General features: G+C 45.6%; 1 protein-coding gene across 1 annotated transcript in view; it reads right to left on the bottom strand.

Annotated features, from left to right (window-relative positions):
- Window positions 1–17,723, bottom strand: part of LOC143961335 (lysophosphatidic acid receptor 6-like) — an 86,743-nt gene that overhangs the window by 34,014 nt on the left and 35,006 nt on the right. Inside the window, exon 2 of the mRNA XM_077470598.1 lies at window positions 6,247–6,370. The gene's annotated coding sequence lies outside the window, so the exon portion shown is untranslated. The remainder of the gene's footprint in view (window positions 1–6,246; window positions 6,371–17,723) is intronic.

Raw genomic sequence — 17,723 nt, 5'->3', positions numbered from 1 at the left:
CGCGCGCGGCGAGTCTGTGTCATTTTATAATAGTCTAGCGTTCCCGCCGTCGTCTGCGCATGCGCCGGCGGGTCGTATGTTTCGACGGTCAGTTTTGACGTTCGGCGCGTGCGCGGTAGCGTCGGAAGCTTCGGCGGCCATCTTTTTTGAGGGCGAATGGTTATTTTTGCCCTCAGAGTGTCAGAGGAGGAGCTTTAGCACGACATCACTTCCCCTCCTCCTATTTATTTCCCCAGCAGCACAAGTGAAATGCCTGCGGTCAACAAGAGAATTACACTCTAGAGTTCCAGGCTATTCCCACCCCTGTTAAGGTAAGGCATGTTTTAATGCATTTGTTTTTGTACATGTGATCATCCGAATATATTGGTATAGCTCTGATGGAATGTCTCTTTTCACTTAAAAATAATTAATTTATTAATATATTAAATTATTTAAATCGGAGCCTCCAAAAAAAAAAAAAAAAAAAAAAAAAAAATATATATATATATATAAAAAATGGATTTAAAAAAAAAAAAAAAAACACAAAAACACAACACACAGTAACGGGGGGTGGGAATCGTCACTTTTGTAGGCAAATTCCCTTCTTTTCCGTGAATCAGCGCACGACTGGTTGACGCCTTTTTTTCCTCTGACTCTTTCCTAGCCGTTACCTCTGCTAAGCCGCCTAAACATGAGCCTTTCGCCGCCCGCTCAAGATCCTACTCTACTCCCAAGGTAAGGACCTACGCCCAGGTAAGTTTAAAAAAAAAAAAAAAAAAGAGTGCACTAAGGACGATACTTTTGTATTTCAGTCCTGTACGCCAGAAGACGTCTAAGAAGACCTCAAGGCGATATGGAGATGACGATGATGATTCCTGTCACAGCAGAGACAGGTCACCCAGACATGGGCATTACAGAAGCGGCAGGAAAGCTTCAGCTAAGAGGCGCCGTCATTCGCGCTCCCCGAGACCTAGACCTACCAGATGTCAGGCCTGCGGAGGCTCCCCACTTCCGGACAAACTAATTTGTCGAGACTGCCTTAGAGACTATGCAGCAGACAGAGAGTCTGAGAGCCTACAGGTGGCAGATCTCCTTAAAAAGGCAGTAAAAGACTCCCTTACGGAATTGGTCGCTACAAGGCCGACACAACAACCGGCATCCCCTCCTCAGGAGCTGATGGCTGAGGCCTCCATTCCTGGTCCATCCACCAGTGGAAGTGGTCGTCTGTTCCCTCCCTCCTCCTCTAAGCATCAGGACGAAATGGCCATTTCAGAGGATTCCTCAGATGACACAGATGCCTCTGGCTTTGCCTTTGCCATGGTCCAGCCCTATGTGCAGGCCGTTAAACAAGCAATCGGTTGGGAGGATTCCAACGTGGAGGTCAGGAAGTCCAAATCATACTTCCCCTTCCTTAAGCGCCAGATCTCCTTCTTCCCTCTTATGGAGGAAATCAGGGAGGTGATCGAGGAAGAATGGGGGAGGACAGACAAAAGACTTTCCACCAATCGATTGGGAAAATTATACCCTCTCTCCGAGGCAGATTCCAAAATGCTGGACGGCCCGCCGGTGGTAGATGCCGCAGTGGTAAGGCTGGCCAAGAACGTCACTTTACCCCTAGATGATTCAACCTCCTTCAAGGACCCTCTGGATAGAAGGATGGACCTTGACCTTAAGAAGGCCTATCAGATGGCAGGATATGCCTGTAAACCTGCAATAGCTCTGACATCAGTGTCCAACGCACTACGCGTCTGGACAGATAATATAGAGTCGGCAATCCAACAGGATATCCCTAAAGAAGAGATAATAAGGGCATTGGATGAGCTGAAGCTCTCAGCCGACTTCATTGGAGAAGCCGCCATCGATTCCATTCGCTGCTCCGCAAGGGCAATGCTTCACACAGTAATGGCCAAAAGGGCACTGTGGCTAAAACCATGGGCAGCGGACGTTGCCTCGAAGCAAAATTGGTGCAAGATACCTTTGGACGGTAAAGCCTTGTTCGGGGAAAAACTCGACAAAGCCATCTCTCGGGTCACCGGCGGAAAGTCAGGCCTACTTCCTCAAGACAGGCGATCTAGACGTTTCAGATCCTCTGCACCAAGGTTCCAATATTCCAAAAATAGGGACTACCGACAATCAAGACAAGGGAAAGGCTTCAGGCACAACTGGAAGAGCACACAGTCGACGTTTCTCAAGTCCAGGAGGCAGAGGCCGGTACCTACCCCACAGGAGCCATCAAAATCTTTTTGACGCCAGGCCAGCCCAAGTGATCCCTGTGGGGGCCAGGTTGAAACAGTTCTCAAAGATTTGGGAACAAAAATGCAGGGATCCCTGGGTAGTTGCAACAGTCAAACACGGTCATTCCTGGTCCTTCCTAAACCAACCCCCAAGGACTATTTTTCTCCGACAAGGGTGTCAAGATCTCCTCAAAAGGCGGAAGCTCTGAAGCGATTTCTTCTTTCCCTACAGGAACAACGGGCAGTAGTTCCAGTGCCTCCATCCGAGAGATTTTCAGGTTTCTATTCCACCCTGTTTCTAGTCCCCAAAAGAAACGGAGGGTGGAGACCTGTGATAGACCTAAAGAGGCTAAATCGCTACATTTTCCTGGAAAAGTTCAAGATGGAGTCTCTTCAGACGATCATTCGCGTAGTCCAACCAGGGGATTGGATGTTGTCAATAGACCTGCAAGACGCCTACTTACACATACCTATACTCCCTACGTTCCAGAAATACCTGAGATTTGCGGTGGGGCAAGTACATCTCCAATTTCGGAGCCTTCCGTTTGGCCTCTGCACGTCACCCAGAGTCTTTACAAAAACCCTGATTGCCATCATAGCACCTCTGAGAGAATTGGGGCTCCGGGTGTATCACTATCTGGACGACCTTCTACTCCTGGCGAAGAACCCAACCCAGTTATTAGAACACAGGGATATCCTGTTAACAACACTAGTGGATTTCGGTTGGAAGATAAATTACGAGAAAAGTCTTCTCTCTCCGACCCAAGAGATGGTCTATCTGTGAGCCCTGTTCAATACAATGAAAGGATCAGTGTCTCTCCCTCCTCAGAAGGTATCTTCCATTATCCAACAGATGAGGAAGGTGAGCTTGAGATCCTACCTGACAGCCTCAAATTGTTTGAGCCTGATAGGTCGGATGTCATCATGCATCCCTATGGTCCCCTGGGCCCACTGGCATTTGAGACATTTTCAGCTGGAGTTCTTAAGAATGTGGAACAAACGATATCTATCCCAACCCATACACCTGACAACCCGGATGCTCAGGAGTCTACATTGGTGGATGAAGAGACAGTCGCTTCTGAAGTCTCGCCCGCTAGGGCATGTCGACTGGATCATAATTACTACCGATGCCAGCGCAGCTGGTTGGGGAGCACATTCCAACAAGACCTCAGTACAAGGGAGATGGTCCTTCAATGCAGCAGGCGTGGTGTCCAATGTCCTGGAGCTCAGAGCGGCCTATCTTGCACTGCTAGCCCTGGAGTTCGAGATTTCGGGCAAACCAGTTCTCCTCAGGATGGACAACCGGGCCGCGGTATCTTATGTGCACCGTCAAGGGGGAACGCGCAGCAGATCCCTCCTGAACGAGGTGGAGCCCATATTCCTCTGGGCCGAAAGGAATCTGGAGGACCTGAGGGCAGTCTATCTGCCCGGCCATCTCAACTCAAGGGCAGACAGCCTTTCCCGCAGGTTCGCAGACACCAACGAGTGGTCCTTACACCCGGAAATCTTCAACTGGATAATGATCCAGTGGGGGCCCCTCGAGCTAGATCTCTTTGCGACAGCATCCAACACCAAACTTCCAAGGTTTATCTCGAGATTTCCGCACCCCCAGGCGGAGGCAACAGATGCCCTATCAGCCCCGTGGGCATGCGATCGGGCCTACGCTTTTCCCCCACGGCCCCTCATACCGAGGTTCCTGTCAAGACTCGTGAGGGAGACATCGACGGTGATAGCGGTTCTGCCATACTGGCCAAGAAGGCCTTGGTTCCCTACGGCAATGGATCTGAGCACCAGTCCTCCAGTCAAAGTTCCAATAGTACCCCTCCTCCTGTCGCAAGGATGTCACACCCACCCAGATCCCCGCAGGCTGGACCTTCACATCTGGCAACTGAAAGGGAAAGGTTCCAATCCCTAGGGTGCTCCGACAAGGTGATCGCAACCCTGCTCAAGGCAAGAAAACCATCCACAAACAACATATATGATAAAGTATGGAACAACTTCAAGACCTTCATGCTTGATAGAAACTGTGATCCAGGTTCCCCTTCGTCATCTCAAATTCTTGAGTTCCTGCAGGCAGGCCTGGACCTGGGTCTTGCATTGAGTACTTTGAAGGTACAGGTGTCAGCGATCTCAGCAGCAACCAGTAGAAGATGGGCGGAGGACCCATTGTTAATCCAATTTTTTAAGGCCGTCAGGAAGATCAGACCACCGTCTAAACAATCTTTTCCCACTTGGGACCTTACGGTCATCCTGGAGTCCTTAGCCAATCCACCCTTTGCCCCTTCGGACTCAATATCACTCTGGAACCTAACTTTAAAATTAGCCTTTCTGATAGCCATAACCTCCGGCAGGCGGGTGTCAGAGCTCCAAGCTTTGGGAGCAGATCAGGATCACATTATTTTTTACCCAGATAGAGTGGAACTTAGAACAATACGAGGGTTCATTCCCAAGGTCGCTTCATCCTTGAGCATGTCAGAACCCTGGGCACTCCCAACATTTTCTGAACAGGACTCTGTCACTCTTCATGAATTAGACATCGCCTCCACTCTGAAATGCTATCTCCAAGCCACAGCTCCATTCCGGGCTTCCATCAGACTGTTCATAATTCCCTGGGGAAAACGTAAAGGAAAGGAGGCATCAGCCAGAACGATCGCTTCATGGATCGTCAAACTCATCCACAAGGTGTACAGGACAAAGGGACTAGAGACCCCTTCAGCGGTCAGGGCGCACTCCACAAGAGCGGTCTCTGCCTCTTGGGCGGCAAGAGCGAATGTGTCGATCGAAACTATTTGTCGGCAGCAACCTGGTCATCCCAACACACATTCCTGAAACATTACAGGGTGGACCCAGGAGCTCTCTCCTCAGTGGAGTTTGGCAGACAGGCAATCACTTCGGCCTTAGCCTCTTCTAAATAATAAATTCTTTAAATAAACCTCTAAGCATTATCCCACCCGTCTCAGCTAGTTATTTGTCACAGGTATGCTGCCATGGAGGCACCAGGAAAACAGAAAATTGTTCCATACTTACCGTAATTTTCTTTTCCTGGTGCCTATCCATGGCAGCATACATTCCCACCCTCGGTATTCTATATTAACGAGAATGCGGGGGCTGTACTAACCTTTTCTTTTATAATATTCACTAGTCCTGAGGGAGGAGCCAAGGCGGAGCTTGTCACAGGTATGCTGCCATGGATAGGCACCAGGAAAAGAAAATTACGGTAAGTATGGAACAATTTTCTGTTTTTTATGTGCAACACCACTTTAAACTTGTCTAAACAGTTGATTTTTTTTAAAGAGGACCTGCTGGTTGGATATAAAAATGCAAAATATTAATCTGCATTATTTCATATTTACCTAAAAAAAAAATTTTTTTAAATCCTCACCATAATAAAAAATAAATAAAAGAAAATAAAAAGAAAATATAGACACATAAGTGGAAGAAATCTTTGTTGGTGAGGATGAATTTTTCATAATCTTCAAGTATGCATTGCACACACCTCCCTCTGTCTGTACTGTCCTCCAGCAATGATGGGTTCAGGCACCTGTATGTGCTGTGTCCCCCACCACCTCCATCTCTGCTACCATTTATCATGACTCCTCTTTGGTATTTGGGGGGCCCCTGATTATGGTAACTCCTGTGTATGCACGCATGAGTTACATCATCTCTGGCACCGGGCTCATTCCTGGGATCTGTAAGATGCCGGGAATGAGCCCACAGTGTGCACTGAATGACGAATAGAATAAAAATTACAAAAAATAAATTACGTAACAGAATAGAATAAACAGAATAAAAATTAATTGTTGGGAAAACAGGAAAACTTTTTTTGACATAAGAGGTGTTTAAACACCTTTTCTTCCGAAAAGCGCTACCTCCTAGCAAATTTTTTTTTTTTTTAGAGCTTAATTCTGCATTAGAACAGACTTTTGAGATCTATTCGATGGAATATCTACGGAAATGATTAGGAAATTATTTCACAGCAAGGATGTTGAAATTATGAAGGTTGCAAATTAAAGGTTACAAAATATGTACTTACGGAAAATAAAGATCAGGTTGTCTCTTGGCAGAACTCCAGTGTCATTGTCCAAGCACCATTACTTGCAGGACTTTTTTGGGATGCCCCCTATGCTGCTTGGACTCCTTATTAATTTAGGTTTTGGCTAAAAGGCAAGATAGTATAAGATTTAGCTCATGGAACATTATATATTTTCCAACACCTCGTAATGTAAACATGCAATATATGATGAGCCTAGCTAACATTATGATAAAATTTTAATGAAAGTGTATTTAAAGCATATACGTTTTCGTTTTGTCATGGCTAAAGTAGGGCAGTGTTATGCTTTGTACACACGGTCGGAAATTCCGATGGAAAAGGTCTGATCGGATTATGTTGTTGGAAAATCCAATCGTGTGTGGACTTTTTCCGTCAGAAATTCCGCCGGAAAAAATTTGAGAGAAGGATCTCAAATTTTCCGACAAAAAAAACGAATCGTTTGTAGAGAATTCCGATCGGACAAAGGCCGCGCATGCGCAGGTCAAATTACGAGACCAAAGCTATTGGTTACTAGCCTCAACGTAGTCCTGTCATCATGTTCTGAACGATCGGATTTTCCAACAGCTTTGTTCGACCGTGTGTATGCAACACCAGTTTAGGACAAAATCCGTCTGAAAAAATCAGACGGATTTTGTTATCGGAATGTTCTGACCGTGTGTACAAGGCATTAGAAACCCTTCTGCTGTATCCTATGGAGAGGCTATTTGTTCTGGAGACAAAAAGTGATGGGGAATCCAACTTTTTTGGTTGTCACTGGAACAGGAATAGAATATAAATCTTCCAGTGGGACACTTTTTCCGGTTACGTCAGAAAGTTGGGTTTTACCACTTTCCTACTGTATCCAAAACTAACGCTGGTTTTAATTTTTTTTAATCCTTTATTTATGAGTAGCATCAAAATCAATTACAATTGGTAGCATATAACAGGTAGCATATATCAGGTCTTATGCCCTGTACACACGGTCGGAAATTCAGACGGAAAAGGTGCGATCGGATTATATTGTCGGAAAATCCGATCGTGTGTGGGCTCTATCGGACCTGATCAGACTTTTTCCGATCGTTTGTAGAGAATTCCGAAGGACAAAGTGCCACGCATGCTCAGATCAAATTACGAGACCAAAGCTATTGGCTACTAGCCTCTACGTAGTCCCGTCGTATGCAACTAACGTCACCACGTTCCGAACGATCGGATTTTTCGACCGTGTGTATGCAAACACCAGTTTCGGACAAAATCCGTCGGAAAAGATCCGATGGATTTTGTGGTCGGAATGTCCAACCGTGTGTACAAGGCATTATGCATCAATACAGAATGACAATATGGTCAACTGATTTATAACATAGGACAATATTGAAACTGATGGGCGGCACTGATGGGTGGCACTAATGGGCAGGCACTGATGGGCACTGAAAGGCAGCACTGGCTGGCATCACTGATGGGCACAGATTGACATCACTGATAGGTATAAATTGTCATCACTGATGGTTACAGATTGGCATCACTGATGGGCACTGTTGAGGCTGCACTGATCATCAAGGCACTGATGATCAGTGCCCTGTAGACATGTGCACTACTGAGAAATTTGTTTAGTTTCCTTTTCGTTTCTTTTTTTTTTTTTTTCATTTATCGAATCATTCGTTATATGATCGGCATTCCTTAATTCTGACTATTCGTAACTTTGGATGCCTTCACATTTACTCCGATCTATTCGTTTAGATTTCGCATTCCTTACTTCAGATAATTTGAAACTTTGGATGCATTAGTATTCGCTACGTTCACTAACAGTTACTTTAGCCAAATTGGAAAGGAAATTCCAATAAAAATGTAAATCGAATATATCCCCAATTAGCTGCTATGGCGCAAAGACCTGAATAAAAGAAATAATGACTTCAGCTACTTTATCTATAATTTAATAGTTTATAATAATAACAAAAACTTTAATAGTTAATAATTTAATTATAATAGAAAATACGAAAAATGTAATTATCTGAATGTAATCGATTTGTTAAACTCGTAGGTTGAATCGTTTTTAGTTCTTTCGGATTTTTGTATTTTCTGATTTTCATTCCTCTCTGACAATTAATTTTTGTATGCATTCGTCAAAAGAGTCTTTCGTTCATTCAGATGCTTCTGAATGAATAAATATTCATTTTCATTCAGCCGAATTTCATCCAAAAAAAATTCATAACAAAACAAATTGAACATGTCTAGTGTCCAGATTATCTGTACAGGTCTCCCCTGTGTCACACTCTGTCAGTGTAAGGCGAAGAGACACGATAACCGTCATTTCCTTGTTTACATGTGATCAGCTGTGATTGGAAATCAGTGTTGCGCCGTGTCCCAGGAACACAGCATGCCCGCAATCTGAGCACTGTGTGCCTACGTGGGGTGAGACTGGGGCAACACCATATGACGTTGTCCCAGAAGAAGAGTGCCCCGCCCGCTGATATCTGTCTATACGGTGGGCGGGAGGTGGTTAAATAACGTCAGACCAGGCTCGAAACAATTGATGCAACTTTACATAAAATTATCATCAGTAATACAGTCCATGATGAATATTAGCATTAGACAGTCCCTATCTATCCCTAGCTAGCTGCCCAGGCATACCTCAGAAAAGTAGTAGTTCCTATTGGCTTCCTCTAAGTGTAGGTTGATTTCCGGATCCCTGGTGCCTTTGACAGACTGCAAGGCACAAGGTTGCAAGGTTAATTTCTCAGAATTAACAGCATGTCCTGCTTGATGTGGTCTGGGACTCCCCTGAACCCAGTGGGTAGGCTGGATTCAAAAAGCCCGGGAACAGCAGCACACATATTAACTTATTTCCCCCTGACCTGGGCCAGCCACTAACTAAAACCTGTCTACAAGCAGAGAGTTTTTGGGACTGAGAAGAGTGTTGAGGTGGTTACTCAACTACTAGAGTGGAGTGATGAGGCAATGATAGCCCTTGTACACACGGTCGGAGATTCCGTCGGAATGTGTCCGATTGGAGCGTTTTGACGGATATTCCGATGGAAACAGTCCGATGCAGACCACACACAGTCGGAATATCCGACAAAACGCTCCAATCGGACACATTACGATGGAATCTCCCACCGTGTGTACAAGGGACCAACTTTTCCATCTTGCCGGAAATATTTTCCGACAAAATGCTCTGATCGGACATACTCCGATCATGTGTAGAGAATTCCAATTGGACAAAGTGCCACGCATGCTCAGATCAATTCCTACATCAAAGCTATTGGCTACTAGCCTGAACATAGTCCCGTCGTAACGAAATAACGTCATCACGTGGGATTTTCCGACAACTTCGTCCGACCGTGTGTATACAACCGTTTCGGACAAAATCCGTCGGACAAAATCCGACGGACAAAATCCGGAATCTCAGACCGTGTGTACAAGGGCATAGTCTTGATAGTCTAGTGTCAAGAACAGCATGTCAGCCATCAGAAAGATGCCATCTACCTCAAATACTGGTGCCTAGTGCACTATTTAAACCTGAGTCCTGCATAGGATCATTGCCAGATGGTCTTTCAGCGTGTATCCCTGTTTCCCTTCATCCTGAATCCTACTTGACTCTGTGTTTGACCCAGCTTTTGCCTGACCTGCCTCTAGATTCTCATACCTGTTTGTCTCTGCTGCCTACCTGTGTTACCTACTTGAACCTGAACCCTTGACCAAGATTCTGTACCTCCGTGCCTGCACGTTGCCAGCCTTTGCTTGTGTCTGACCTTGATCCTGCTCCTAAATTGATGCTTTTCTATCCGACTGCTACCGAAGTTACAGCTTCCTAGCACCTGTACCCCTTCACTGCCCTAGCAGTAACTGTCTTATGTTCCAGGGATGACTGGATTAGAATTGTGCAAGAGGTCACACCGATCATCCCAAGCTCCTCATACAGGTACATAACATCTAGTGTGGTAATTTGTGTAGTTGTTTATTCTTCCTAGGACTCCTAGGAAGACTTATCCACTGTCTGGTCCCATTAACGGTATAAAAGTGTATTCAAACCAGTACAACCAGTTGCTTAGAAATTTGGACTCTGCCTTTTAGGGAGCTAGTAATCAGCTTCCATATATTTTATATCTTCTACCCTACAGAGCCATTGTACAGTGGTGTGAAAAAGTGTTTGCCCCCTTCCTCATTTCCTGTTCCTTTGCATGTTTGTCACACTTAAGTGTTTCGGAACATCAAACCAATTTAAACAATAGTCAAGGACAACACAAGTAAACACAAAATGCAATTTGTAAATGAAGGTGTTTATTATTAAAGGTGAAAAAAAATCCAAACCATCATGGCCCTGTGTGAAAAAGTGATTGCCCCCTAAACCTAATAACTGGTTGGGCCACCCTTAGCAGCAACAACTGCAACCAAGCGTTTGCGATAACGTGCAATGAGGATTTTACAGCGTCCTGGAGGAATTTTGGCCCACTCATCTTTGCAGAATTGTCCTAATTCAGTTACATTAGAGGGTTTTCGAGCATGAACGGCCTTTTTAAGGTCATACCACAACATCTCAATAGGATTCAGGTCAGGACTTTGGCTAGGCCACTCCAAAGTCTTCATTTTGTTTTTCTTCAGCCATTCGGTGGTGGACTTGCTGGTGTGTTTAGGATCATTGTCCTGCTGCAGAACCCAAGTTCGTTTCAGCTTGAGTACACGAACAGATGGTCGGACATTCTCCTTCAGGATCTCTTGGTAGACAGCAGAATTCATAGTTCCTTTTATCACGGCAAGTCTTCCAGGTCCTGAAGCAGCAAAACAGCCCTAGACCATCACACTACCACCACCATATTTTACTGTTGGTATAATGTTCTTTTTATGAAATGCAGTGTTCCTTCTACGCCAGATATACTTGGACACACACCTTCCAAAGAGTTCCACTTTTGTCTCATCGGTCCACAGAATGTTGTCCCAAAAGTCTTGGGGATCATCAAGATGTGTTGTGGAGAAATTGAGATGAGCTTTGATGTTCTTTTTGCTCAGCAGTGGTTTTCTCCTTGGAACTCTGCCATGCAGGCCATTTTTGCCCAGTCTTTTCCTGATGGTGGAGGCATGAACGCTGACCTTAACTGAGGCAAGTGAGGCCTGCAGTTCCTTGGACGTTGTTGTGGGGTCTTTTGTGACCTCTTGGATGAGTCGCCGCTGCGCTCTTGGGGTAATTTTGGGCGGCCGGCCACTCCTGGGAAGGTTCACCACTGTTCCATGTCTTCGCCATTTGTGGATAATGGCTCTCACTGTGGTTCGCTGGATTCCCAAAGCTTTGGAAATGGCTTTATAACCCTTTCCAGACTGATAGATCTCAATTACTTTCTTTCTCAATTGTTCCTGAATTTCTTTGGGTCTCGGCATGATGTGTAGCTTTTAAGGATCTTCTGGTGGACCTTACTGTGTCAAGCAGCTCCTATTTAAGTGATGCCTTGATTGTGAACAGGTGTGGCAATAATCAGGCCTGGGTGTGGCTAGAGAAATTGAACTCAGGTGTGGACAACCACAGTTATAGTATGTTTTAACAAGGGGGGCAATCACTTTTTCACACAGGGCCATGATGGTTTGGATTTTTTTTCACCTTTAATAATAAACACCTTCTTTTACAAATTGCATTTTGTGTTTATTTGTGTTGTCCTTGACTATTGTTTAAATTGGTTTGATGTTCCGAAACACTTAAGTGTGACAAACATGCAAAGGAACAGGAAATGAGGAAGGGGGCAAACACTTTTTCACACCACTGTATAGTTGGACAGGAAGTGGATTTCCACAATGCTGGACTGAGGGACTAGGTTATGATCAAGAAGGAAATATGTGGGTTCTTTGGGAACACTATAATCAGAATATTTTTGGTTGACGGTGTAAAGGTTTGTAGGGTTTGTAGGGCTGGACATGACCAAAAAAATATGTAGGATATCGCCTGGTTGTTGGCTACATCTCCAGTAAATTTAGGAGTGTCAGGGTACATGGTGTTTCACCCATTGGGGTTTTAAGGTGGAGTGCCATCTAGCTCACGGTACTTGCAGGTCATTCATCTGATCCCCTAGGCCAGTTGTTCTCAACTCCTGTCCTTAGGACCCTCTAACAGTCTAACAGACCAGATTTGAAGTATTACCTTGGGGAAATGCAGACTATAATACTGCAATCACTGAGCAGCAAATTCTATCACCTGTAATGTATTTCAGTTATCTTGCAAACCTGGCCTGTTAGTGGGTCCTGAGGACAGGAGTTGAGAACCACTGCCCTTGTGGCAGGAGTATTGAGGGCTCTTCTAGGGGTAGCCTTCGCCCAGCTCCTGGTGGGAGGATCACATTATAGTTTTAGAGGAGGGGTTCGAGGTTTTATTTTGTGTGTGTGTTGGGGGGGGGGGGGGGGCATTGTGCTGTAGGGGATTGGATGTGATGGTGGGGGGGTTGGGGGGACTTGGGACTTGTGCTGTGCAATTTTGAGATAGCAACATACAATAAAGTTATTAGGAGGTAGCTCCTGGGTATCTTTTATTTTAGGTTCATTGATATTTTGTGACTACACCCTCCCTATACACTAGGATAGCACCATCTCAATATTAATATTACTGTGGGGCTCCCCGGACCCAATACTGTTTGGGGTATTGACAGTTAATTATTTTGTATTTGGAGTCTTGGTATCTGTTACTAATGGATGACTTGTAAGGACACGAGTTTAATTTCAATCATACTTTAACCCAGTGTTTCTCAACTTTTTTTTAGTCAAGGAACCCTTTAAAATTATGGACAGCCTCAAGGCATCCTTTAAAATTGCGGACAAGTCTCAAGGCACCCCATTCTAAAACGTAAAATAACTATACTAACAGTTGTACATTATGCCGCACCATCGACACACGCATTAGAGGTGAGTTATTCTTCTGAAGCAAATACACTTTTGCTCACTGGTACTGACTAGTATTCCAGTGTTTCTCCTCTTCCCCAGTTTCTCTCCCTCACTCTGCTAATAAGACTCCAGTGCTGACGGAGAGGGGCAGGGGAGAGGCAAAATGGATGCTACGCAGGCGGTCAACACCTTTATTATCAACACTGGGCTGGTGGGAAACTCTGGACTGGCTGGTAACTATGGGCTGGCGGGCAACTTTTGGCTGGCGGGCAACTCTGGGCTGGCTGGTAACTCTGGGGTGAATGGTAACTATAGGCTAGCGAGCAACTCTGGGCTGGCTGGAAACTATGGGCTGGCTGGTAACTATGGGCTGGCGGGCAACTCTGAGCTGGCTGGTAACTATGGTGGGCGGGGAACTCTGGGCTGGCTAGTAACTATGGGCTGGCTGGTAACTATGGGCTGGCTGGCTGGCAACTCTGGGCTGGCTGGTAACTTTGGGCTGGCAGGCAACCCTGGGCTGGCTGGCGGGCAACACTGGGCTGGATGGTGGGAAACTCTGGGCTGGCTGGTGGGCAACTCTGGGCTGGCTGGTAACTATGGGCTCGCTAGTAACTATGGTCTGGCTGGTAACTATGGGCTGGCGGGCAACTCTGGGCTGGCTGGTAACTTTGGCCTGGAAGGCAACGCTGGGCTGGCTGGCGGGCAACTCTGGGCTGGCTGGTGGGCAACTCTGGGCTGGCTGGTAACTATGGGCTGGCTTGCAACTCTGGGCTGGCTGGTAACTATGGGCTGGCGGGCAACTTTGGGCTGGCTGGTAACTCTGGGCTGGCTGGAAACTCTGGGCTGACAGGCACCTGTGGGCTGGCTGGTAACTATGGGCTGGTGGGCAACTTTGGGCTGGCAACTATGGGCTGGTGGGCAAATCTGGGTTGGCTGGTAACTATAGGCTAGCAAGCAACTTTGGGCTGGCTGGAAACTATGGGCTGGCGGACAACTCTGGGCTGGCTGGTAACTATGGGCTGGCTGGTAACTATGGGCTGGCGGACAACTCTGGGCTGGCTGGTAACTATGGGCTGGTGGACAACTCTGGGCTGGCTGGTAACTATGGGCTGGCGGACAACTCTGGGCTGGCTGGTAACTATGGGCTGGCGGGCAACTCTAGGCTGGCTGGAAACTATGGGCTGGCCGGCAACTCTGGGCTGGCTGGTAACTATGAGCTGGCGGTCAACTCTGGGCTGGCTGGTAACTATGGCCTGGCGGGCAACTCTGGGCTGGCAGGAACTTTGCCTCTTCACTTACGGCCTCTTCACTGGCAACAACTCTTGGCAGCAGCTCAGCCTCTTCCAGGCCATACTACGGCTGCGCGGTGCGGTGTGTCTGTCTGAGGTACCTACAATTGTGGGTATGTCTGTACTCGTGAATAAAGTGAGTGTACTTAACGCGGGGTATGCCTGTATTGTAGTTTGTCACCATTTCTCTGGTACACACAATTTTGAATCATGACATGTCGGTGTCTGTTTACTCAACGCAACATCATCTTTTATATGTTACCAAAAATTGGGTTTTATATTGTGTTTATGTGTCTTAAAATAAATATCAGTGTATTTTTTTACCTGGAAATGTATGTTTGATTAACTGCTGCACAAACTTTGTGTGACATAAAAAATTGAAACTACCACAATGTTATTCTCCAGGACCTCTGCTTTTAGAAAATACATAAAGTCATTTACCAGCAAGCATGCTAACATTTCTTAACATGTGTGTGAAAAATTAAAAAAATTGCCCAAGACAGCAAGTGGTTAAGAATAAGTGAGACTAGGCTAAGTACATATATAACTGTAACACCAATGTGTCATGAATCACTGTAACACCTAGCTCTCATAGGGATCACAGTACCCCCTACAATGACTTCATCAGTTTTTCTCCTTAAAAGCACAGAAACCATGTAAGGTTAGCATCTGCTTCCTGGACTAAGAAGTCAGCTTAGGGATGACACAGTTATGTAAGGATGCCTGTGTTCACAAATGTCTGACACAAATCAGCCCCCACTGCAGTCTTTGACATTGACTGAACAGTAAGGTAAACAGCATACTGATGAGCTTACTCCACTGCTCATCTGCTCTATCCTCCTGTCAGCATGTTCCCTGGAGCACATAGGTTGCCCCCTAGCGAAGGATGTCCCTCCCTCTTCCAAGCTTTAACTGCATTTAAAAAATAAAATGTAATACATTTTTATAAAAGGATACTACACTAATGCTTAAGTCAAGACATATTAAAAAAAAGATACAAATTAAAGCAGTTCTACAATTATTAGATGCATTTTGTAAATGCAGACAGTGTAGCTACTTGAATGTAACCAGGTATCAGCCTATTGCAGTCCCTGTACAGCAGGGCTGGAGTGTGAGAGGAAGAAGATGCACAAAGAGTCAATCATGCTTGTACTGACAAGAAGCATGCTGATAGAAGGAGAAAGCAGAGTGACAGAGAGATAGGTTCATCACCACTTCTCTGCATGGGGAAAAAAAATTAAAAGTCATGTGCTACAAATACTGTAGCGGCTGATTTTTAATATAAGGACACTTACCTGTCCAAGGAGCCAGTGATGCCGGCACCCAAAGCCAACCCGTCCCTCGGCTCCAGGTGCAGGCATGGCATAGTTACTAAGGCTTCACAGCCTGTTTACTACTGCGCATGCAAGAGTCGCGCTGTGCTTTCTGAATGGTCCCTGCTGTATTCTGGGACCTGTGTGTCTCCCAGAAGGCAGCGGGGGGGGGGAGGGGCCGGACATGGCATAGTTTGCCGCATGGATTGCGGCGCTATTTCCCCGGAAGTGGGAGCAGATACCTGGATTTGATAGGTATCGGCTCCCCCCTCCACCTGAAAGGTGCCAAATGTGGCACCGGAGGGGTGGGGGAGGAATCCGATCCACGGAAGTTCCATTTCTGAGTGGAACTCCACTTTAACTGTCCAATCACAGGATGAGGATGGGTTTGGGATGACCTAGACCAGTGATGGCGAACCTCATCACCCCAGTTGTTTTAGAAATACATTTCCCATGTGACTCATGCACTCTGCAGTGTAGTTGAGGATCATGGGAAATGTCGTTTCCAAAACATCTGGGGTGCCGAGGTTCACCATCACTGACCAAGGCTCTAAAAAAAGGGTGTTGAATGGTGTTGGCCATCAGATTGAGGACAGGAAAAAAAAAATACTGCGGGCAAATATCTGGATTGAAGGTGAACATTGCAGCAAAAGCTGGTTTTGTTATTTTATCTTGGGCTTTTCATTTTTTATCTTTTTTTCCTGGTGCTCTGTTTTAATTATTGTTTTGCCTGGAGATTAGATTTATACAGAGAAAAATAGCTGAAAATGTTAGATTAATGCCGGCCATACACGGTTCGAATTTCGAAAGAATTTTCTTTCGAAAATCGTATCTCAGAATTTTCGTACGAATTTCACAAAATTAGTGGGCTGCAGCAACGGCCGTTTTTTGTGCGGCAATCAAATTTGAGGAATCGGACATGTTGGAAATTTTTTGAAAAACAAACGATTTTCTAATCAATGATGGGAGAATCGTGCGAGAAATGTAACAAGAAAATTTACGGAGAGAAGAAAAGATTCCCAGCCATGAAAATTCTTTTATGTAGCAATATGAGGTGAAATTGAAGGCTTGGTCGGCCGAATTTCGAAAATCAATGGTGGCATCATCGGATCACAAAAAAAAAAAACTTTCTGATTTTGAAAAGAAAATTAGTTAGAAATTCGTGTATGGCCTGCTTAAGACCCCTTTCACACTGTGCTGCCACCGGCGTTATCGGTAAAGCGCCACTTTACCATCATTTTAGCAGCGCTATTCGGCCACTAGCGGGGCGGTTTTAACCCCCTGCTAGCAGCCGAAAAGGGGTTAAATCCGCCCGCAAAACGCAGCCGGATCGTCGTTTTGCCGGCGGTATCACAGCACTGCCCCATTGATTTCAATGGGGAGCAGCGGCGGAGGAGCGGTGAGTTCACCGCTCCTTCACCGCTCCAAAGAAGCTGCTGGCAGGACTTTTTCTGACGCCCTGCCAGCGCACCGCTCCGGTGTGAAAGCCCTCGGAGTGAATGGAGCAGCTGTTTTAGGGCGGTTTGCAGTCAATATTTTTAACGCTATAGTGTCTGCAAAACGCTTCAGTGAGAAAGGGGTCTTAATGAGCTGTGCAGACCGCCACAACAATACTTGATTTCTTTATGGACGTTTCACAATATTCTGAATGGTTGGGAGTCTGGCACAAAGATTGGCACTACAGGGAAAAACCTACAAATCGAATATAAACTGTACAAACATGGAACAGCAAAACAAATAAAACACACACACATCAAATATAGCAACGCAACTTACAACTTAATGCAACTTAAAGGTGTTCTCACTTAAAATATAATTTTTTTTAATTTTATTTTTTTTACATTAAGTGGGAGCGACAATGTGTCCTGCACATGAGGAAATGGGTGCTGAGGGCACTGTGGTAGGGTGTAGGTAGAGTGCTGCCAGTCACTAAGGTGACCTTTTTCCATAACCACTGACTGAACATCACCACTGTACAACATAGTTCACAAAAAGGAGTCACATTTCCATTCTCACTCCTAGTTTT

The sequence above is a fragment of the Lithobates pipiens genome, unplaced genomic scaffold (assembly GCF_037356315.1).
Source record: "Lithobates pipiens isolate NorthernLeopardFrog02 unplaced genomic scaffold, aLitPip1_a1.2 Scaffold_8, whole genome shotgun sequence".
In the NCBI taxonomy this organism is placed as follows: domain Eukaryota; kingdom Metazoa; phylum Chordata; class Amphibia; order Anura; family Ranidae; genus Lithobates; species Lithobates pipiens.
This window is presented reverse-complemented; position numbering and strand designations above follow the sequence as displayed.